We start from the raw sequence: 23,719 nt of genomic DNA on the forward strand, positions 1-23,719 counted from the left end.
TATTTGCCACAGAGAGTGCAATTTGTTTTTAAAAAGACTCTTACGGTGGAAGGGTGGCAACTTTATAAAAATGACTATTTAAATAAAACCCATGAAATTCAGACTTACATAAAATGTACAACATGCTCTACATTACACATATACCGCCTCGCAAGATGAGAGGCAAGATAAAAACATATTTCAGGAATTCGACGTTTACACCTTAATTCTATAAATTCGTTAACACCAAATCCGACAAACCTGACAGAGGCAGCTACTAACGTACGGCATTTTGATAGGGAGATTACCGAACAACCCGAACCACACACTGCTCTAACCCTACCCAACTCTACAACGGAAAAACGGACCACCCAATTCACAAATAACCACCTTACCGCGTGAGGCCAAACGGAGAAGAACGGTGGTACGAGCCCAAAACAAGCGGCTGGTGACCTCACCTAGAAAACAAGTAGAATTTAACAAGTAAAACACTTAACTTCTAACAAACTGCGATTTCTGGCGAAGACCTGGCGCAGCACCCCAAACGCTCTCCCGAACCGTCCGCTGCCAACCACTTCAGCGGACGCAGGAAGACGCGCCGATCTCCCGGCTCACGGCGTCGCAGGTCGCACCGGCAAGTCCGATATCGTGTTGCTCTCGTGTCAACCGCGAAGCCACTACCCCTTTCTATACGGCGCAGTCCACTGGACTCACGTGGCGACCTCACATGCGCCGACGCTCAAGGCGGACAAGTCATCTCGTGTCTCAGTGCGCGACCGACCAACCGACCGATTCAACTGCCAATGACCGTTACCCGAGCAGCTCGAGCAGACTGGCGCCCTAAGCGCAGACTCAGATGCAGGAACTCAGCCCCGACCGGGCGACCATTCGCTGAGTTCTGTTACTGGCGGAGAGGCAAGACTCTCATTTTCTGGCTGAAAGTTTGATCCAAGCGACAGAGATACTCGCACTCCGACGACAGACAGACACTAACTGCCGCACAAATGCGAACGAGAGACAGACCAGCAACTGGTGACGTGCGACTGACATAGCCTCCCTTCGACTGACAGACTGACCAACTGACGAGTCTTTTTTTTTTTTCCTTTATTGAATTTCAATTCCCCCCGAAGGGGGCGGGCTGGCAGCAGCTTAGTATGCCGCTCTTCAGCCTACAGACTTTGTTAGAAAGATGAAGAGAATAAACAATAAAAACAGGCGATAAAATTGGAGACTTAAAGAGTAACATGGCGAAAAGAAATCGTGGAACTTAAAGCAAAGAACAGAGGGATGATGACGCTAACAAAATACATACAAAGTAGACAGGTAAAACAATAGACAGACAATTAAAAAAACACCGCGACAGTCTGGTTTCTGTTCGCAAAAGACATAAAATTCACACCCAGCGACAGCATGGTTTCTGTTCGCAACATGAGAAAGACGAACAACACAGAACAGTCACTGGAACACTGCACTAAAAAGTTGGCAAATGTGACATACCACAACCGAGAGCAGGTGGGGGGAAACTAGACAGATGATGGGAAAATAAAAAAAGTGGGGGAGCCGGGAAACGAGCTGATGGAGGATGAGGACCCATAAGAGGGGTGGGGGGCGCTGGGCAGACGCGACAGGGAGTGGGGTAGGCAGAGGAGGGGAATACAAAAGGACTCGGGGGGGGGGGGGAGAAGGGAGGTAGGGGGAGGTTAGGTGGGGAGAAAACAGGACGGTAGGGGGGAAGAGGGAGCCCAGGGAAAGGACGGAGGAAAGGAGGGGAGTGAGGATCAGAGTTGATAGGAGGGATAAATGGAGGGAGAGAGGGCATCAGCAGGGATGGGGAATTGATGGAAGCCACCTTGGGAAAGGAGATGTAGGGTGTAGAGATGAGGGGGAACACAACGGTGAACATGTGGCAGGGGCAACTGACGAGCTCATAGTACCCCTTAAATGCACGTGAACAGGCAACCTTTGCCCTTTCCCACTAGAGGGAGACACCAAAGCTGCGATTGCCACCGCCAGAAACTGAGGGCGACTGCTTCACACTACGCGCTCCGGCGCGCTCTTCAAAACAGCAAATTTTACCACGGCTCAATACCGTTAGTGGAAAATGTTATTTTTCTGCTTTTATCTAAAAAAATCTGTTGCTGAAAGTCATAGTTTGTTAGTGGCAACGTATGGAGTATATGCTCTGTCGGAAAACGACGTGGAGATACTTCTTTCGATGATTCAAAGACAACGATTTTAAGGTGAGAGAAAAGGGCATGCTGGTCGGTGTGGTGTACCATGAGCTGTTGCCACTGGGTAGATGGTGGATGCTGAATGCTACCAAGCACAGTTACTCAGTCTCAACTGCGCTCTTAAGGACAGCCGGCCGTTGGTGGCCGAGCGGTTCTAGGCGCTTCAGTCTGAAACCGCGCGACCGCTACGGTCGCAGGTTCGAATCCTGCCTCGGGCATGGATGTGTGTGATGTCCATAGGTTATTTAGGTTTAAGTAGTTCTGAGTTGTAGGAGACTGATGACCTTATATGTTAAGTCCCATAGTGCTCAGAGCCATTTTTTTCTTAAGGACAATCGCCCGCAATATTGTCGTTCTGCTTTAATGTCAAAACACATGTCTCAACCGAATAAAAAAAAGTTCAATGGTGTTCTATGGGGTGTCCTACCACACCGCCATGTTCACCAGACATAGCTCGTTGCGATTACCATTTGTTTCTGTCCACGCGGTATGCCCTTTCCTAATAACGCCTCACATATGTGACAGTCTCTAAAACTTGTTCCATGAGTGGATCAGCTCAGAAGAACCTGAATTTATTTATCGCAAAAGTCATTTGCTATCTGCAAAGATAGAAACGTTGTAACTGCAGAAGGATACAAATAATTATCTGATGCTACTCCACTGAAATAAGCATGTGTTCTCTGTCTAACAAACAGCGAGAATAAATTCAAATGCCCAGTAATTTGGAAACCACCTAATCACTTTCGGGCGTACAACTGGTGCCAATGTATAACAGTGGTATCCATTAGCTCAATAGCTATCATATTCAAAGTCCGTAGTAACAGATCTATCCGACCTGGACATGAGATTGTGTACATGCTCCAAGTGGAGGGAATGCAATTAGCACTGATTGCCAATACTGGAGAAACAGTGATACCAAATCAAATTCTATGAACATGTGACCGTTCTGACACTCTCATGAGGCATCCAAGTGCATGATTTATTTGTGCAGTATTATTAGGGTCGTCTTATTTTATAAAAAAAATTGAAATGACAATAACAATACTTACACACATATGTTATACGACACCAAAAATTACATAGCCCTTTGATATATTTAATGAAGTGCACAAAACACTAATAGTGCAAGGTTACTCATGTAAAGAACACACAAAGTAGATACTTTTCATTTTCAAAGGCTAGTCAGTCTCTTGAGATCGACTCTGTTTATATTTCGCTGAATCTTTCGCAGTTTTTAATAACTGAATACCACTTTGCAAATTTTAAAATTTCAGAACGGGGCACGATTTCGTAGTTCACTGTCGCCTGGACTTCTGCCTTGATTAAATCTGACGAACCTCTGTTTCCTGTGTCACACCACTGGTTTTCCATAAATGAAAATATTTTCTGCACGAAGGCACTGGGTCCAGGGATACTGATCAAAAGTCCAACTACTTTCGACATGCTTGGTTCACCCTGGTCAGGTACAGAAAAAAGGAATTTAAGCCAGTCTGCAACATAATCGCCATCTTCGCCCACGCTGCTGCTGAGCTAATCTCAGTGACTGGCCCACGCTTCATACATGCCAACTGTGCAAGTATTTTCACTTGGGTGAAGCAATACTGAAACCTTTTAAAAATCTTTAACTTTTGTGCCTTCCTGTAAAGTAAATCCTGCAAAGTATACTTAGGTGATTCTGTAATGGAACAGGAATACATTCAAGATTTTTTGTTTTGTTTTGCTACCAAGAAAGTTGTCTTTTCTTCTCTGCTGAATTTTATAAATGTAAAGTATAATTTCTATGTCCTTAACACACTCACGTCATACACTGTCGTTTTAACTAACGTTTTCAGCAACTCATAATCAAAGAGACTACAACAAAGTAATTTTTCAAGACGGTAAGATTTAAGAATGCATTTATGCTATAAAATATTGTTGGAGACAAATTGAAATACAAATGAGAGGAATTACTCACTCTCTCTAAAAAATGAAAGAAGAAGAAAATTTGGGCGAAAAAGCTGAAGAAGCCGCTAAAAGTAGTGCCTGATAACCCTACACAGAGCAACAATTCTAAAGGTTCTGCAGAATGCCTTATAAAAAAGCGAGACGCTTCTACACAGCAGATGTAGGACCTGACAGCTAGGAGATAGCTTTTTACCATTGTTTTGTCTCTCCTAGCGAGTGTCATTGGCTCTTTTGGACACGCCTTACTTTTGTTACACGCGTTTGCATAAACCAGAAGTGAACAAAGCTCAGTCTCTTTACGCCTAATGGCGCGCTTTTTAGCACGCTCTTTGCGGTGCTACTCGTGGTGGCTGTCACTGCACAATATGCAGCCGCTTCTATACGGCAGAGGCTTTGTTTTAGACTTCGGTGAAATAGCTCTTCGCATTCACTGCATACCTCTATATCGGCACCACATTTGAGAGGCTACGTTCCCAATCGTTAATTTCTCTTATATGATCAAGTAGCAAGGAATTATGACGATTCTAAAATATCACGCCGCCTCCTCGAGCATAAATATAATTTTTTCTGCAATTTAAATTGCTGCGATTGTTCTAGTTCACAAAACCTGCACTGTTAGACGTCAAAATAACTGTTCTGCAAGCCTCATCTCCCTAATGCACAAGTAGCTAATAAAATTACCATCAAATGTACAGAACTATACTGCATTTTAATCATGAAAAAAGAAGCTCGTCTTAAAATTGTATAGAGCATAGTTAACCATTTGAATTTTGTGAATGACATTATAAAACCTGATGATGTATTACGGTTTTCCCTCTAATTTATTGATATTGGAAAGCTACTGACCCAGTTGTAACAAAATCTGTACTGACGTCAAATCAACAAACAAGAAACTCATTTCATAAAAGTACATACGACAATATAACAGCTTCCATTGGACGATTACACAGCCTTAAATGGGGACAACAATAAATCGTTACACACAAACCGCGTTATTCTGATGAAATTGTAATGACTGAATCTAGCAGAAATAATATTCAACAGCGAGAAGGAATGTAAGACGGAAAATAAAGTTTCATCAGAATAAAATAATACAAACAGACCTAAAACGAAAAAAACTAAGATTTAGCAAAGTAGCATAGATAACTAACTAATAAGATTCTGAATTCAGGACAGTCAAAGAAAACTACGAGTGGGTAGACAGCATAAGTAATATATTGAGGATTACTAGAGATCTCGGTTGCTATTCATAGAGTAAAGAGAAACTGACTACTAAGCCTCCAACAAAAAGTTGAATCTCGGAATGTATCACCAATCCCGAATTAACACAATGAGATTAGAACGTCTAAGACGAACAACACTGAGGGTTCTTCAAAATCCACATGTGGTCTGCAAGGCTTTTGTTGTCTTGAACAGTCCACATCATAACTTTAGGCTTTCATAAGGCACGACGTGGTGCTGCTGTTACTAGGAGAGAGAGACTCTGACGCAATAGCCCATTACTGCATTTTTAGGACTGGGTTAGGGCCCCTACAAGAGGGTAATTCAAGGTCACAGTGTAATGTGACACCCCAACAGCTTGTGGTACATTCAAGGTCACTAAATAACCTGACACTGGTTGCATGTCCATCACATTCCCCTGCCTACGCCTATGAGACAGTTGTGTGTGGTATATTCTAGGTCACGACGTAGCTCGAGACCCAAGACACGCATCTTGGGCAATTGAAACCGCATGGGGCAGTTTACTAGGCAACAGACTCTAATTCAGCAGCCCTTTACTACATATGTTAGGAGTGGATGAGGACTTCTAGGGGAGCCTAATTCAGGGCCACAGTGTAACACGATATCCCAACCACACCTCTTGTCAGTTGTGTGTGGTAAATCCACATTTACTATGTAACCTAATACCACTCGCAAGTTCCCCACCTTCCTCCGCCCACTGGTATGAGGCAACTGTGTGTGCTACATCCAAGGTCTGAATATAAATCGATACCCAAGTCATGCATATTGGGCAGTTGTAATGGGGTGCTGCCATGTACTAGGAAATAGACTGTAGCTCAGTAACTCATTACTGCATGTATTAGCAGTGGACTATGGCACTTAAGCAACTTAATTTTAGGACACAATGTTACATGATACACCAATGACACCTCTCGGCAATAGCGTGTGATGCATTTAGGAAATGAACAGCCTGATGGGTACAGAATCGCCGGCAGGAGTGGCCGAGCGGTTCTAGGCGCTTCAGTCTGGAACCGCGCGGCTGCTACGGTCGCAGGTTCGAATCCTGCCTCGGGCATGGATGTGTGTGATGTCCTTAGGTTAGTTAGGTTTAAGTAGTTCTAAGTTCTAGGGGACTGATGAACTCAACTGTTATGTCCCATAGTGCTCAAAGCCATTTGAACCATTTTTTTGGTACAGAATCAGGATTGAGAGTAAATCTAAGAAAGACGAAAGTAGCGTAAAGCTGCAGATATTAGAACAGCGAGAAACTTAGCATGAGGATTGGTCGTCAGGAGATAGATGAAGTTAAAGAATTCTGCTATCTAGGCTGTGGAATAACCAATGAAGCATGCAGCGAGGAGGACGTGAAAATCAGACTAGCACTGCCGAATACCGCATTTCAGGTGAAGAGAAGTCTGCTAGTACCAATCATAAGCCTTAATTTGAGGAATAAATGTCTGAGATTGTACTTTTGTAGCACGGAACTATATGGCAGTGAAACATGGACTGTAGGAAAACAGGAAAAGAAGTGAATCGAAGCATTTAGATGTTGAAAATTATGTGGAGTTATAAGGTAAGGAATGATGAGGTTCTCCAGAGAATAGACGAGTAAGGGACAATATGGGAAATACGAAATACTAACAACAAGAGGGAACAGAAAAGTAGGGCAACAGTTAACACATCAAGGGACAATTTCCATGCTGCTAGTTGGAGATGTATAGGGTAAAAGCTGCAAAGGTAAACAGAGACTGGAATAAATCAGCTAGTAATTGAGGATGTAGAATGCAAGTGCTATTGTCAGCTAAAGAGCTTGGCGCAAGAGACGAATTCGTAGAGGGCTGCAAAAAACCAGTAAAAAGACTGTTGACACAAATTATTGCATTCTAGGTCACAATAACGTAATACCACATGCATTTCCAACACCTTCCTCCGTCGAGACCTAGGATGCATTTTTCAGTGTTACATTCAAGGTCGGGTGTAAGTTGATATCCAAGACAAGCTTCTTGCACAACTGCAATGGCGTGCTGTAATTCAGTCAGAAACACAGTCTAACGTAGTATCTCCTTACTGAATGTATTAGGAGAGGACCTGCGCCTCTGCAGGAACGTAGTTCAAAGCCCGATCGTAAAATGTCACCCCGCATTCGCATCGCGGTAGTTGTGTGTGGTACTTTCAAGGTCAGGTTGGTACGCAGATCACGCGCCTTGGGAAATTGTAATGGTGTGCTGCACTTTACTAGGAGTAGAGCTCTAACTCTGACACTCACTACCCCATATCAGGAGTGGATGAGGACTTTTTTGAGAGCCTGTTTCAAGCCCACAATGTAACATGGTACCTCACCCACACCTTTCAGCAATACATTCGAAGTCACAGTAAAACCAGAAACATATTGCACGCCATCACCCTCCTCTGTCGACGTCTATGGAGCAAGTGCATGTGGTACATTCACTGTCAATAGGTAACTCGATACTGCTTGCAAGACCCCAGCTTCCTCCACCCACGCCTACAAGGTGGTTGTGTCTCCTACATCTAACTTCAGAATATAACGTAATACGCAGGCAATGAATCGTAGGCAATTTTAGTGGAATGCTTCAGTTTACTGGGGAAAAGTCTCTGACAGTAGCTCATTACTGCATTAATAGGAGCGGATCAGGGCGCCTACGGGAATATAATTCAAACCGTGACGTAACATGATACCAAACAGATGATTCTCAGCAATTGTGTGTGGTACATTCAAAGTCACTTCATATCGTGACACCTGTCACATGTCTCCCACCATTTTCTGCCAACGCCTATGAAGTTTCTGTGTGTGGTAAATTCACGTCCACTAAATAAATTGGTATCATTTGCAAGTACCATACCTTCTCCACCCATGCCTATGAAGCAATAGTGCATGTTACATTGGGATGTAACTTGATACTGAGGTCATGCATCCTGGCTAGTTGCAATGGGCTGTTGCAATTTAATAGGAAAGGGATTCTGACTCAGTGCTTCATTACTGGATTATTAGGAGTCGACGAGAGTCTGTATGGGAGCGTAATTCAACCACATGATATAACATGATGCCACACTCACGGGTCTAAGCAACTGTGTGTGTTACATTCAAAGACACTGTATAACCTGACACCTGTTCCATGTCCACCATTTTTCTCTCTCCACGCCTATGGAGCAATTGTGTGTGGTACATTCATGGTCAGGTAGTAGCTTGGAACCTCTCGTGTATTCGCCACCTTCCTCGACCACACCTGAGAGGAAATTGTGTGTGGTACATTCAAGATAAGGATGTAACACGAAGCAATGGGGAGCTGCAATTTACCAGGAAACAGAGTCTAAACGAGTAGTGCATAACTGCACATACTGAGAGTCTCTCTGCACCTTTACATCGACCTGATTCAAGGGCACAGTGTATAACGATACCCCACTCACACTACTTGGCACGAGTGTGTGGAATATTCAAGGTCAGACTATAATTAATACACCAGCCACCCACCTTGGGCAACTGTAATGGGGTGGTGCAATTTTCTAGGAAGGAGACTAACTCAGTCGCTCATTACTGCATATATTACAGGTGGATCATGGCCTCTACATGATCCTAATTCAAGTCCTGTGGGACTGTGGGAAATAAAGAAAAGAAGAGAATCGAAGCATCTGAGATGTAGTGCTACAGAAGAATGTTGAAAGTTATGAAGACTGGTAAGGTAAGGAATGAGGAGGTTCTGTAGGGAGTCGGCGAGCAGAGGAATATATGTGAAATACTGACAAGAAGTCGGGAGAGGATGGTAGGTGTTAAGATATTACAGAATTACTTCCATGACACTTGGTGGAGCTGTAGAGGGTAAATACTGTAGAGTAAAAGAGAGACTGCAATAAATCAAAGTAAGTGAAGAACTGGAATTGCTTCCAGGACTGTGGATTGGGGGGGGGGGGAGGAAGGGGGGGGAGGGGGGGATGGAGGGGCGTAGAAGAATAGGGAAGATGACAGGAAGGGCATTCTACCACGAACATTACCAAATCAGTTTAACATGTCGATCCTTCAACGGCAAGGGATCAGACGAGAGAAATGAAGAAGTGTGCAAATATGATTGCTTTAAATAAACCGTACCCATGACAGTATTGTAGACCATTCGTTTATAAATACAGGATATCTTTTTTTAATCAAAGGTGACTTTTCTATGTCGACTTCTTACCTTTCTACGATTCAACATGGAATGAATCTAGTTCTCAGGGTGCAACAGCCATGGTACCAGTGACTTTCGATCAGAATTGAATGTGACATGCAATGCAAAATTGAAAATAATAAAATAAAACTTATAGTGATATAGTTAGTATGTTACGATCATTTCCCTCCTCACGTTATGTTATAAAAGAGAATGTAACGTCCCTTACATTCCCAAAATAAACGTGTTATACTGTCACTACAACATCAATAATTCACAATTTGAATCAGTCAAAGCATACAATAACTTGGGTTTAACAATTTGTATGGATATAAAATGAAATGATCCCATAGGCTCGATCTTAGGTGCCAGCCTACACTTCACTAACAGGATAATGAGAATATGCAGCCAGTCTGCGAAGCAGACTGTGTACAAACACCTTATATGTCCTATTCAGACAGTTGTTCAAGTGTGTCGAATTCATAAAAATGAGGATTAACAGGAGATATTGGAAGTGTATAGAGAAGGTTTCCATGATTGGGCAAACGTTTGTCCAACTCCTAGAACAGCGAGAAGGAAAAACATGGAACACCTGATTTGGTAGACTCTAGAACCGTGGTCTAGGGGTAGCGTCTTTGATTCATAATCTTCGTCCCGGGTTCGATCCCCGCTACTGCTTAAATTTTGATGAATAATCAGCATTGGCGGCCAAAGACTTCCGGCATAAGAAGTCAGCCTCATTCTGCCAACGGCCTTGTCAAAGACGGTGGAGGAGCGGATAGAGGTTCAGGGCACTCTCTTGTCCTAGGGGTGGGAAATTGCCCCTAAAGGCGGAAGAATCAGAAATGATCAACGACATGAGGATGCAGAAGGCAATGGAAACCACTGCATTAAAGACACGTAACATGTATCCACAGGACATGTGGCCTGTAATTGAAGAAGTGTCATAATGATCTCTCCATTGGCAAAAGATTCCGGAATAGTCCCCCATTCGGATCTCCGAGACGGGACTGCCAAGGGGGAGGTTACCATGAGAAAAACAATGAATAATCAACGAAAGGATAACGTTCAACGAGTCGGGTCGTGGAATGTCAGAAGCTTGAACGTGGTAGGCAAACTATAAAATCTGAAAAGGGAAATTCAAAGGCTCAGTCCAGATATAGTAGGGGTCAGTGAAGTGAAGTGGAAGGAAAACAAGGATTTCTGGTCAGATGAGTATCGGGTAGTATCAACAGCAGCATAAAATGGTATAACAGGTGTAGGATTCGCTATGAATAGGAAGGTAGGGCAGAGGGTGTGTTACTGTGAACAGTTCAGTGATCGGGTTGTTCTAATCAGAATCGACACCAGACCAACACCGGCAACGACAGTTCAGGTATATAAGCCTACGTCGCAAGCTGAAGATGAACAGATACAGAAAGTGTATGAGGGTATTGAAAGGGTAATGCAGTATGTAAAGGAGGATGAAAATCTAATAGTCATGGGCGACTGGAATGCAGTTGTAGGGGAAGGAGTAGAAGAAAAGATTACAGGAGAATATGGGCTTGGGACATGGAATGAAAGAGGAGAAAGACTAATAGTAGTGATGAAGGGTAGGCTGAAGTTCAAGACATTTGTTAGGAAGAATCAATACGCAGAGAAGTGGGATACGGAAGTACTAAAGAATGACGAGATACGTTTCAAGCTCTCTAACGCTATAGATACAGAAATAAGCAAAAGCGCAGTAGGCAGTACAGTTGAAGAGGAATGGACATCTCTAAAAAGGGCCATCACAGAAGTTGGGAAGGAAAACATAGGTACAAAGAAGGTAGCTGCGAAGTAGCCATGGGTAACAGAAGAAATGCTTCAGTTGATTGATGAAAGGAGGAAGTACAAACATGTTCCGGGAAAATCAGGAATACAGAAATACAAGTCGCTGAGGAATGAAATAAATAGGAAGTGCAGGGAAGCTAAGACGAAATGGCTGCAGGAAAAATGTGAAGACATCGAAAAAGATATGACTGTCGGAAGGACAGACTCAGCATACAGGAAAGTCAAAATAACCTTTGATGACATTAAAAGCAACGGTGTTAACATTAAGAGTGCAACGGGAATTCCACTGTTAAATGCAGAGGAGAGAGCAGATAGGTGGAAAGAATACATCGAAAGCCTCTATGAGGGTGAAGATTTGTCTGATGTGATAGAAGAAGAAACAGGAGTCGATTTAGAAGAGATAGGGGATCCAGTATTAGAATCGGAATTTAAATGAGCATTGGAGGACTTACGGTCAAATAAGGCAGAAGGGATAGATAACATTCCATCAGAATTTCTAAAATCATTAGGGGAAGTGGCAACAAAACGACTATTCACGTTGATGTGTAGAATATATGAATCTGGCGATATACCATCTGACTTTCGGAAAAGCATCATCCACACAATTCCGAAGACGGCAAGAGCTGACAAGTGCGAGAATTATCGCACAATCAGCTTAACAGCTCATGCATCGAAGCTGCTAACGAGAATAATATACAGAAGAATGGAAAAGAAAATTGAGAATGCGCTAGGTGACGATCAGTTTGGCTTTAGGAAAAGTAAAGGGACGAGAGAGGCAATTCTGACGTTACGGCTAATAATGGAAGCAAGGCTAAAGAAAAATCAAGACACTTTCATAGGATTTGTCGACCTGGAAAAAGCGTTCGACAATATAAAATGCTGCAAGCTGTTCGAGATTCTGAAAAAAGTAGGGGTAAGCTATAGGGAGAGACGGGACGTATACAATATGTACAACAACCAAGAGGGAATAATAAGAGTGGACGATGTAGAACGAAGTGCTCGTATTAAGAAGGATGTAAGACAAGGCTGTAGCCTTTCGCCCCTACTCTTCAATCTGTACATCGAGGAAGCAATGATGGAAATAAAGGAAAGGTTCAGGAGTGGAATTAAAATACAAGGTGAAAGGATATCAATGATACGATTCGCTGATGACATTGCTATCCTGAGTGAAAGTGAAGAAGAATTAAATGATCTGCTGAACGGAATGAACAGTCTAATGAGTACACAGTATGGTTTGAGAGTAAATCGAAGAAAGACGAAGGTAATGAGAAGTAGTAGAAATGAGAACAGCGAGAAACTTAACATCAGGATTGATGGTCACGAAGTCAATGAAGTTAAGGAATTCTGCTACCTAGGCAGTAAATGAACCAATGACGGACGGAGCAAGGAGGACATCAAAAGCAGACTCGCTACGGCAAAAAAGGCATTTCTGGCCAAGAGAAGTCTACTAATATCAAATACCGTCCTTAATTTGAGGAAGAAATTTCTGAGGATGTACGTCTGGAGTACAGCATTGTATGGTAGTGAAACATGGACTGTGGGAAAACCGGAACAGAAGAGAATCGAAGCATTTGAGATGTGGTGCTATAGACGAATGTTGAAAATTAGATGGACTGACAAGGTAAGGAATGAGGAGGTTCTACGCAGAATCGGAGAGGAAAGGAATATGTGGAAAACACGGATAAGGAGAAGGGACAGGATGATAGGACATCTGCTAAGACATGAGGGAATGACTTCCATGGTACTAGAGGGAGCTGTAGAGGGCAAAAACTGTAGAGGAAGACAGAGATTGGAATACGTCAAGCAAATAATTGAGGACGTAGGTTGCAAGTGCTACTCTGAGATGAAGAGGTTAGCACAGGAATGGAATTCGTGGCAGGCCGCATCAAACCAGTCAGTAGACTGATGACCAAAAAAAAAAACACGACAGACGAAAATTATCCTCCAGGAACCTACTCAACAAAATTTTAGGAACTTGTATTAGATGAAGACTCTGAAGATATTCATCGGACTTCTATCTGCCAATCCTGCAAGGAACGCCAAGTTGTAATATGTGTTACAGCACCCAGACGGCATTTAAGCAGTCATTCTTTCTGCGATCCATACTCAATTGCAACGGGAAGAAACTGTACCATAAAATATATACGAGAATTCCGTCATGTACTTCACGTTGGTTTGCACAGTATGTACGTATTGACATAGAAGCAGATGTAGACGAACATCAACGCTGAGTTTTGGCTAACAACGGTAGAGTTCTGAAACGGAACTAAAGTAATAAAAAATCTGTGTTAACTGCAGAGGAAATCAAGATACGACACCAGAAAGAATAACAGCATGCCTCTGATTCAGCAGGTTCGGGAAGTGAAGTCTGCTTTTTCTTTCAGTATAATGTACTTTCCTTAGTTTGATGTACATCTTGGCGACACCTTGTAATGGGACACTCGAAATGCGAGGAACTGAAGACGATCTGAAACGGACTTGTGTTTGTTTTAAACTTCTACGTGACGGAGTTGAATATCCATATTTAGGTCCACTTGACCTCACTCCAATTTCTCACGTGCGTTTTATGGTTATGGCCCTGATAATTTACGTACAAACACCAGAGCTGGTCCAATACGTTAACTGGTTGTTATTCTTATTTCTGGGCAATGGATAACGAGAATGAGCACCGAATCATCTGTCGACAGCCATGTGGGGGAGGGAAGACGAAGTCAACAGCAGTTCGTTATTTTCTGGTACCCTTTCAGTTTATCTAGCGCAAAACCACACCCTGTTTCCTGGTAAATTGCAGCTCCCCATTGCTCCGTGTTACATCCTTATCTTGAATGTACCACACACCATCCACCATGAAGGTGGCGAATGTACGAGAGCTGCCAAGTTACTACCTGACCATGAATGTATCACACACAGTTGCTCCATAGGCGTGGGAAGAGAAAGGTGGTGGTCATGGAACAGGTGTCAAGTTATATAGTGTCTTTGAATGTAACACACACAGTTGCTTAAAGGCGTGGGTGTGACATCATGTATACCTCAAAGCAAAACATATTTGTACTTTGGGGTCTGATGTATCGTAGTTTTGGGAATAGATATTATGATTTACTGGTGTGGCGATAAAATATGAGCGGATTTATTAAGCACAGTTTTTTTTTCATGAATCGCCACATATCCATGAAAGTGATTATGGGACACGATCCCACAATATATGCGCAAAAATAAGCAATTACTGTCCTGCTATGATGCCTTAATGAGGAGTCTTTTATGAAACACTAAGAACACAGTAGCAAAGATAATCAAGTGCAGCGTTATACTAAGTGGTGAGGAAACGGTACAGGGAACCAGGGGAGGAGAGCACAAAAGTTGCTCATGTGCTGGTAAATGTGGGATCTCGACGGCTTTGGTTCCACACCTTACCTACTTACTGAGACTGGGAGTGCGGTTGGTAGTCTAGCGTCTACGTGGGCATGGCATATACAGGACCAACACGTGAAGTGGGACGAATATATAAAAACAATAAACAATCAGCAATGTGTGGTACATACAGTATAAGTATAGACTATATCCACAGATTTATCAGTCTCAAAACTCTCTGTATTGGCCGTTGGTGCCCATCAAAATCTATGCATGTGCTCGGCGAAAGGTCAGAATATTGACAATATCTAGTAACTACGAAAACTACAAGATAAATAATACTTTCGCACACATGTAAGTATTAAGTATGCTCAGGGGTTGAAGTTACGTGATTTACATGGTCCCTTTTATCTATAATCTCACAGTAAGGGTAGCTCGAGTGGTTGAGGACCAGAATTTAGACTAAGTCTACTAAATTCGAAAACAGCGAAACAAACAAAAAATTCCCACACAAGTGTTCATTATGCTCAGGGCTTCAAGTCACAACATTTGAACAATGCCATTAATCGACAGTATAATACCAAAGGACACGTGACGGACATAGGACCAGAATTTACACTATGAGTAACAAAGAAAAATCTATAATAATTACTGAAATTCCTTTGCTTGGAAATCAGGGCGTGAACCATGAAAGGATAGACACGGGTTGAAAGTAGAACCAAGCATAATACTTTAGCATTATAACCTGAGGATACTCAAACCAACAAAGCTAAAGACTCAAAGTTACATTTAGCACACGAATATGACCAAGAAAATGAAGAAGACTTTTGATCGTGATACCACAGGAACTATTTAACAAAAACGTCCAAAACTTACCAAATCCAACGCAAGAGTGACTGATGGTATGACTATAAATTTTCGTTTGTAATCGCAAATGTATGTACAAGAGAGAGCCTTATTCTCCGTGGGAGTGCGTTATCACTGGTGAGGTTATAATTCTTCTTTTTACTTTTAATATGAATTCTTCAATTTTTTATTTATTCATCACCTATTTACTATAACTACATGGTCAGTTCACGAGATATGCGTCAGAAGTGGTAGCAGTAATTCACGTGACTCTTTTTTTCCTTATCATAGGTATTTTTCTCCCCCCCCCCAAGAACCACAGACCTTGTCGTTGGTGGGGAGGCTTGCGGGCCTCAGCGATACAGATTCTCCGTACAGTAGGTAGAACCACAACGGAGGGGTATCTGTTGAGAGGCCAGACAAACGTGTGTTTCCTGAAGAGGGGCAGCAGCCTTTTCAGTAATTGCAGGGACAACAGTCTGGATGACTGACTGATCTGGCCTTGCAACACTAACCAAAATGGCCTTGCTGTGCTGGTACTGCGAACGGCTGAAAGCAAGGGGAAACTACGGCCGTAATTTTTCCCGAGGGCATGCAGGTTTACTGTATGATTAAATGGTGATGGCGTCCTCTTGGATAAAATATTCCGGAGTAAAATAGTCCCCCATTCGGATCTCCGGGCGGGACTACTCAAGAGAACGTCGTTATCAGGAGAAAGAAAACTGGCGTTCTACAGATCGCAGTGTGGAATGTCAGATCCCTTAATCGGGCAAGTATGTTAGAAAATTTAAAAAGGGAAATGGATAGGTTAAAGTTAGATATAGTGGGAATTAGTGAAGTTCGGTGGCAGCAGGTACAAGACTTTTGGTCAGGTGAATACAGGGTTATAAATGCAAAATCAAATAGAGGTAATTCAGGAGTCGGTTTAATAATGAATAAAAAAATAGGAGTTCGGGTAAGCTACTACAAACAGCATAGTGAACGCATTATTGTGGCCAAGATAGACACGAAGCCCACGCCTACTACAATAGTACAAGTTTATATACCAACTAGCTCTGCAGATGACGAAGAAATTGAAGAAATGTAGGATGAAATAAAAGAAATTATTCAGATAGTGAAGGGAGACGAAAATTTAATAGTCATGGGTGACTGGAATTCGGTAGTAGGAAAAGGGAGAGAAGGAAACGTAGTTGGTGACTATGGATTGGGGCTAAGAAATCAAAGAGGAAGCCGCCAGACCGAATTTTGCACGGAGCACAACTTAATCATAGGTAACACATGGTTCAAGAATCATAAAAGAGGGTTGTATACATGGAAGAAGCCTGGAGATACTGAGAGGTTTCAGATAGATTACATAATGGTAATACAGAGATTTAGGGACCAGATTTTAAATTGTAAGACATTTCCAGGGGCAGATGTGGACTCTGATCACAATCTATTGGTTATGAACTGCAGATTAAAACTCAAGAAACTGCAAAAAGGTGGGAATTTAAGGAGATGGGACCTGGATAAACTGAAAGAACCAGAGGTTGTACAGAGTTTCAGGGAGAGCATAAGGGAACAATTGGCAGGCATGGCGGAAAGAAATACAGTAGAAGAAGAATGGGTAGCTTTGAGAGATGAAGTAGTGAAGGCAGCAGAGGACCTAGTAGATAAAAAGACGAGGGCTAGTAGAAATCCTTCGGTACCAGAAGAAATACTGAATTTAATTAATGAAAGGAGAAAATATAAAAATTCAGTAAATGAAGCAGGCAAAAAGGAATACAAACGCCTCAAAAACGAGATCGACAGGAAGTGCAAAATGGCTAAGCAGTGATGGCTAGAGGACAAATGTAAGGATGTAGAGGCTCAGATAGATACTGCCTATAGGGAAATTAAAGAGACCTTTGGAGAACCACTTGTATGAATATCAAGAGCTCAGATGGAAACCAAGTTCTAAGCAAAGAAGGGAAAGCAGAGAGGTGGAGGTAGTTGGTTGGTTGGTTGTTTCGGGGAGGGAGACCAGACAGCGAGGTCATCGGTCTCATCGGATTAGGGAAGGACGGGGAAGGAAGTCGGCCGTGCCCTTTGAAAGGAACCATCCCTGCATTTGACTGGAGCGATTGAGGGAAATCACGGAAAACCTAAATCAGGATGGCCGGACGCGGGATTGAACCGTCGTCCTCCCGGAGGTAGTATATAGAAGGCCTATACAAGAGCAATGTACTTGAGGACAATATTATGGAAATGGAAGAGGATGTAGATGAAGATGAAATGGGAGATACGATACTGCGTGAAGAGTTTGACAGAGCACTGAGAGACCTGAGTCGAAACAAGGGCCCGAGAGTGGACAACAGTCCATTAGAACTACTGACGGCCTTGGGAGAGCCAGTCCTGACAAAACTCTACCATCTGGTGAGCAAGATGTATGAGACAGGCGAAATACCCTAAGGCTTCAAGAAGAATATAATAATTCCGATCCCAAAGAAAGGAGTTGCTGACAGATGTGAAAATTACCGAACAATCAGTTTAATAAGTCACGGATGCAAAATACTAACGCGTATTCTCTACAGACGAATGGAAAAGCTGGTATAAGCTTACCTCGGGGAAGGTCAGTTTGGATTCCGTAGAAATGCTGGAACACGTGAGGCAATACTAACCTTACGACTTATCTTAGAAGAAAGATTAAGAAAAGGCAAACTTACGTTTCTAGCATTTGTAGACTTAGAGAAAGCTTTTGACAATGTTAACTGGAATAGTCTCTTTTAAATTCTGAAGGTGGCAGGGGTAAAATACAGGGAGCGAAAGGCTATTTACAATTTTAACAGAAACCAGACGGCAGTTATAAGAGTCTAGGGGCACGAAAGGGAAGCAGTGGTTGGGAAGGGATTGAGACAGGGCTGTAGCCTATCCCTGATGTTATTCAATCTGTATATTGAGCAAGCAGTGAAGGAAACAAAAGAAAAATTCGGAGTAGGTATTAAAATCCAAGGAGAAGAAATAAAAACTTTGAGGTTTGCCGCCGACATTGTAATTCTGTCAGAGACAGCAAAGAACTTGGAATAGCAGTTGAACGGAATGGACAGTGTCATGAAAGGAGGGTATAAGATGAACATCAACAAAAGCAAAACGAGGATAATGGAATGTAGTCGAATTGGCTGATGCTGAGGGAATTACGAGTATTAGGAAATGAGACACTTAAAGCAGTAAAGGAGTTTTGCTATTTGGGGTGCAAAACAACTGATGATGGTCGAAGTAGAGAGGATATAAAATGTAGACTGGCAATGGCAAGGAAAGCGTTTCTGAAGAAGAGAAATTTGTTAACATCGAGGATTGATTTAAGTGTCAGGAAGTCGTTTCTGAAAGTATTTGTATGGAGCGTAGCCATGTATGGAAGTGATACATGGACGATAACTAGTTTGGACAAGAATAGAATAGAAGCTTTCGAAATGTGGTGCTACGGAAGAATGCTGAAGATTAGATGGGTTGATCATATAACTACTGAGGAGGTATTGAATTGGATTGGGGAGAAGAGAAGTTTTAGGCACAACTTGACTAGTAGAAGGGACTGGTTGGTAGGACATATTCTAAGGCATCAAGGGATCACCAATTTAGTATTGGAGGGCAGCGTGGAGGGTAAAAACCGTAGAGGGAGACCAAGAGATGAATACACTAAACAGATTCAGAAGGACGTAGGTTTCAGTAGGTACTGGGAGATGAAGAAGCTTACACAGGATAGAGTAGCATGGAGAGCTACATCAAACCAGTCTCAGGACTGAAGACCACAACAACAAAAGGTTTTTTTCTAGTAGGTCACATTATTCTTGGGCTAGTGTTCTTATGTCAGGGCTATCACTAATTCCTGTTGCTGCAACGTTCATCGATTCCGGAGAAAGCGATGTGTTCTGACGACATGTGTTACCACTGATGTTGACCAGGTCACATATGGTGAGAAGGCACTGTCAGCAGCAGTGTAGCGCAATTGGACTGCGTGCAGAGGAGGCATTTTGCTCAAGTGGTTTAGTAGATGAAAGGATATAGGCATGCACCTTCCTGTGGTATGTTTGGATCTCACAAGAAAGAAGCAGTTAAGCCCAGCATCGTGCAAGGTATTTGGAGTAAGTGGTAGTGCCATGCATGCATTGGGAGTCTTCAGGCAGTGAGACAGGATTCCAGGGACGCCGGTGACGTGCTATCTTAGAGTTAGATTTCCTGTATGAACATCGTGCTTAATTTGACCTTGTACAGCATACAGCGAAACTTGATGGAGCAGCACTTCATCTGAGGGAAAGTTGTATCAGTGCCCCACTGCCGCAAAGGTTGTCTCTGGCGCAAGGGGAACCAATTATATTGTGTACATGGGCACTAAACACTAAATAATTCGGTAAAGTACAGCAAGGTGTAGGGAAATGACTGTCGACGAGGGTAAGAACTGTTATCCCGATAAATGTGTGAAGTGCTGTTCAGCCACTAAAACAGAGTCATTAAGCACTGTGCTCTCAGTATGGGGAAGTGTCACTTCACACAACAGAAACCACAATGTACATGGTAGGAGATTTAAGGTAACAATGGGTCACGCAGCGTTAAAGAATCTATTATGGTTGAAAGCTCGATCGAGCAGATTAATATGTTGGGCATTGACACTCAGTGACTTCGATTTCAAGGTAATATATCGACGGGGGAAGGGTCACGAGAACGCTTTTGGCCTCAGAGCGAGGTTACTGTGTTACAAAGAGTAGCTCACGCCACAGCAGAGTGGCAGATAGGGCAACGGCTGATGAGGGCAGTGAACTCCCCACAACAGAGCCACAGTCTGATGTGCGCGACAGAGTGTTATGTAAGAAAACGAAGCTCAGGCCTCATGTTGTAGTTTCAGCCTCCAATCGCGAACAATTACTGAAACAAGCGTATGATCACTTGTTATCGGGCCATGGGGGTCGAAGAGCCAGAGGACGGATAACGGCGAACCATTACATTAGAGCAGGATGTGGAACTGTACGTCACGTGCACAGAGGGCTGAACTGAGTTATCAGAGTATTTTGCCAGAGGTCAGTAAGTGATTTTAAATCATCGGGTTGGATATCCCACGTGCTTTTGCACAAACGCTGGCCGGGGATCGCTATGTGCTGACAATTATATATGACTCTTTCGCTCTACTTGCGAGTGGTAACTACTCCAAGTCAGTAACCCGCTACAGTGGATTAGGATAATTAGTTGTTGACTTTCCGAGTTTCAGAGACATTGACTACAGATTATGGTTCCAACTTTGTGTTATAATTAATCATACAGCTGTGCAGCATATTTCGTATTTGCAATTTAAGGTTGAGGGTATTACAGTGACAGATGAATGGGAGAACAGAGTGCGTTCATCAGACAATAGGAAAGACATTAAATCATGACGTAAATACTCATCGTAACAATTGGGATACGCCGTTACCTTATATTGTCGCAGAATACAAGGTTAAAGAGAACTCTACCAAGAAACCGTCAGAGGTTGTTCATGGATACCTTCTTCTGACCATTGTGGTATCTCTCTCTCTCTCTCTCTCTCTTTTTTTTTTTTTTTTTTTTTTTGTCTCCTGACTGGTTTGATGCGGCCCGCCACGAATTCCTCTCCTGTGCTAACCTCTTCACATTTGGAACCTACGACCTCCATTATTTGCTGGCCGTATTTCACAAAGGATGGGCCCCTCCACGTCCACAACAACGTGGTGACCAAACCGTATAACATGTTAGTTTTTGAATCAGGTGTCACAGGATGCGGGCTGTGATGTTGCCCATGCGTCTGGCTAAGATTACTCATTAACATGGTCCATCAGGAGATAGAAGTGGTCGAAAACTATTGAAAGGTAGCGGTTGTAAGGGCAGAGGAAAGAAAGTGCCAAGGCAAGCTCCAAGGGGAAAAAAGCGTCTGCGACAGTAGGGCGGGTAGTAAGGTCAGTAGCGGCTTTCTATCTGCGACAGCGCATGCAAGGTGTGGTTATGTTAGTGCGAGGTATCGTGCATCGTTACCTTTGTCGTTGCTGGAGCTCGTTGCGAGTCTTGCTGCAGTTGCTGCGTCCCTGCAGCAGTTCAAGGTCGTTATACATTAGTGGGCGATCGGTCATAGATCGGCTCACAGACAGTGTTGGGGTGTGTGTGTGGCTGGTTTGCGTGCTGTGTACGGTACGGTTTCCCTGCGGTTGCCTGTTTTTCGGCGGGTCGAGCATCTGGGGTTACCAGTAGTAGCTGTGTAGCAGGGCCTTGCCACCACTGTCGTGTTAGCGTGCTATGGACCATAGATGTTTAGTTCCTTGCGAATAGTGTCTTTGGTCTATTATGCTTCCATCTATGGTTGTGGTCGTAGTTACCCAGAGAAAGGATAAACGAGTTGCGCGAGTGTCTCGTGTTATTGCGCAGTCGTGTGGAGAGTTTTTGAAATACCTGCAAGATGGTATCTAGCCGATATTCCCGGAGAAGGCCCGCGATGCGTGTGTAGCGCGGAGCGTTGCTTATGATTCTGAGTACTTTGTTCTGTATGAGCTGCAGACGGCGCAGGCGCGTGGGCGCAGCGTATCACCAGACAGGGGCTGCGTACGTCATCAGGGGTCGAATAAGTGTCATGTACATGGACCTACACACCCTCCTATTCAGTATGCTACGCCTGTTAAGCATAGGGTAGAGTTGTTTCAGCCTCGCGTTTGCTTTGTTGGTCACGTGTTGAATGTGGTCCCCCCAGAGTAGTTTCCGCTCCAGCCAGACACCGAGGTATTTGACCTTCTCGCGGAAACGCATGTCGTGTTATTGGGTTGCAGTGCTGATGTTTGAGCAGTAGCTTCGGTCTTCTAGTGAACAGAACGGCTTCGCACTTGTCAACGTTTACTCTAACACGCCATTTCACCAGCCAAGGCTCTGCCGTTTTGAGTGCGGTCTGTGGTCGTGAGTTAGACGGCTTCCAATCTTGCGCAAGGATGGCAGTGTCATCCGCGTAGATTGCCACCGTCGTGTTGTGTGTAGCTGGGAGGTCGTTAATGTAGAGGTTCAACAGCAAGGGCCCTAGGATGCTTCCTTGTGGTACTCCTGCCTGGATACCATGTGGCTGTATTTCAATCTCTGTCTTCCTATATATACACTTTTTGCCCTCTACAGATCCCTCTGGTACCATCGACGTCTTTCCCTGATGTCTTAACAGATGTCCTGCCATCCTGTCCCTTCTCCATGTCAGTGTTTTCCACATATTCCGTTCCTCTACGATTCTGCACAGAACCTCCTCATTCCTCACATTATCAGTTCACCTAATTTTCAGCTTTCGTCTGTAGCATCACATCTCAAATGCTTCGATTCTCTTCTGTTTCGGTTTCCCCACAGTCCATGTTTCACTACGATGCAATGCTGTACTGTAGACGTACTGCCTCAGGAATCTCTTCCTCAAATTAAGTCCGATATTTGATATTAGTAGGCTTCTTTTGGCCAGGAATGCACTTTTTGCCATTCTAATCTGCTTTTGACGTCCTCCTTGCTCCGTCCGTCGCCGGTTACTTTACTGTATAGGTAGCAGAATTTCTTAACCTCATATACTTCGTGACCATCGATTCTGATATTAAGTTTCTCTCTATTCTCATTTCTACTACCTCTCATTACCTTCGTCTTTCTTCGACTTACCCTCAATCCCTACTCTGTACTCATTAGACTGTTCATTCTATTCAGTACATTATGTAATTCTTCATCACTTTCACCCAGGATAGCAATGTCATCAGCGAATCTTATCATTAATAACCTTTCCCACTGAATTTTAATTCCACTCCTGCACCGTTGCCGGCCGGTGTGGCCAAGCGGTTAAAGGCGCTACAGTCTGGAACCGCGTGACCGCTACGGTCGCAGGTTCGAATCCTGCGTCGGGCATGGATGTGTGTGATGTCCTTAGGTTAGTTAGGTTTAAGTAGTTCTAAGTTCTAGGGGACTGATGAGCTTAGAAGTTAAGTCCCATAGTGCTCAGAGCCATTTGAACCTTTTGAACCTGCACCTTTCTTTTATTTCCATCATTGCTTCCTCGATGTACTGTTTGAACAGTAGGGGAAAAACGCTACATCCCTGTCTTACACCCTTTTCAATACGAGCACTTCCCTCTTGCCTATTGTATATATTGTAAATAACCCGCCTCTCCCTATAGCTTAGCCCAGTTTTTCTCAGAATTTCGAACATGTTGCACCATTTTACACTATC

The sequence above is a fragment of the Schistocerca americana genome, chromosome 7, assembly GCF_021461395.2.
Source record: "Schistocerca americana isolate TAMUIC-IGC-003095 chromosome 7, iqSchAmer2.1, whole genome shotgun sequence".
In the NCBI taxonomy this organism is placed as follows: Eukaryota; Metazoa; Arthropoda; class Insecta; order Orthoptera; family Acrididae; genus Schistocerca; species Schistocerca americana.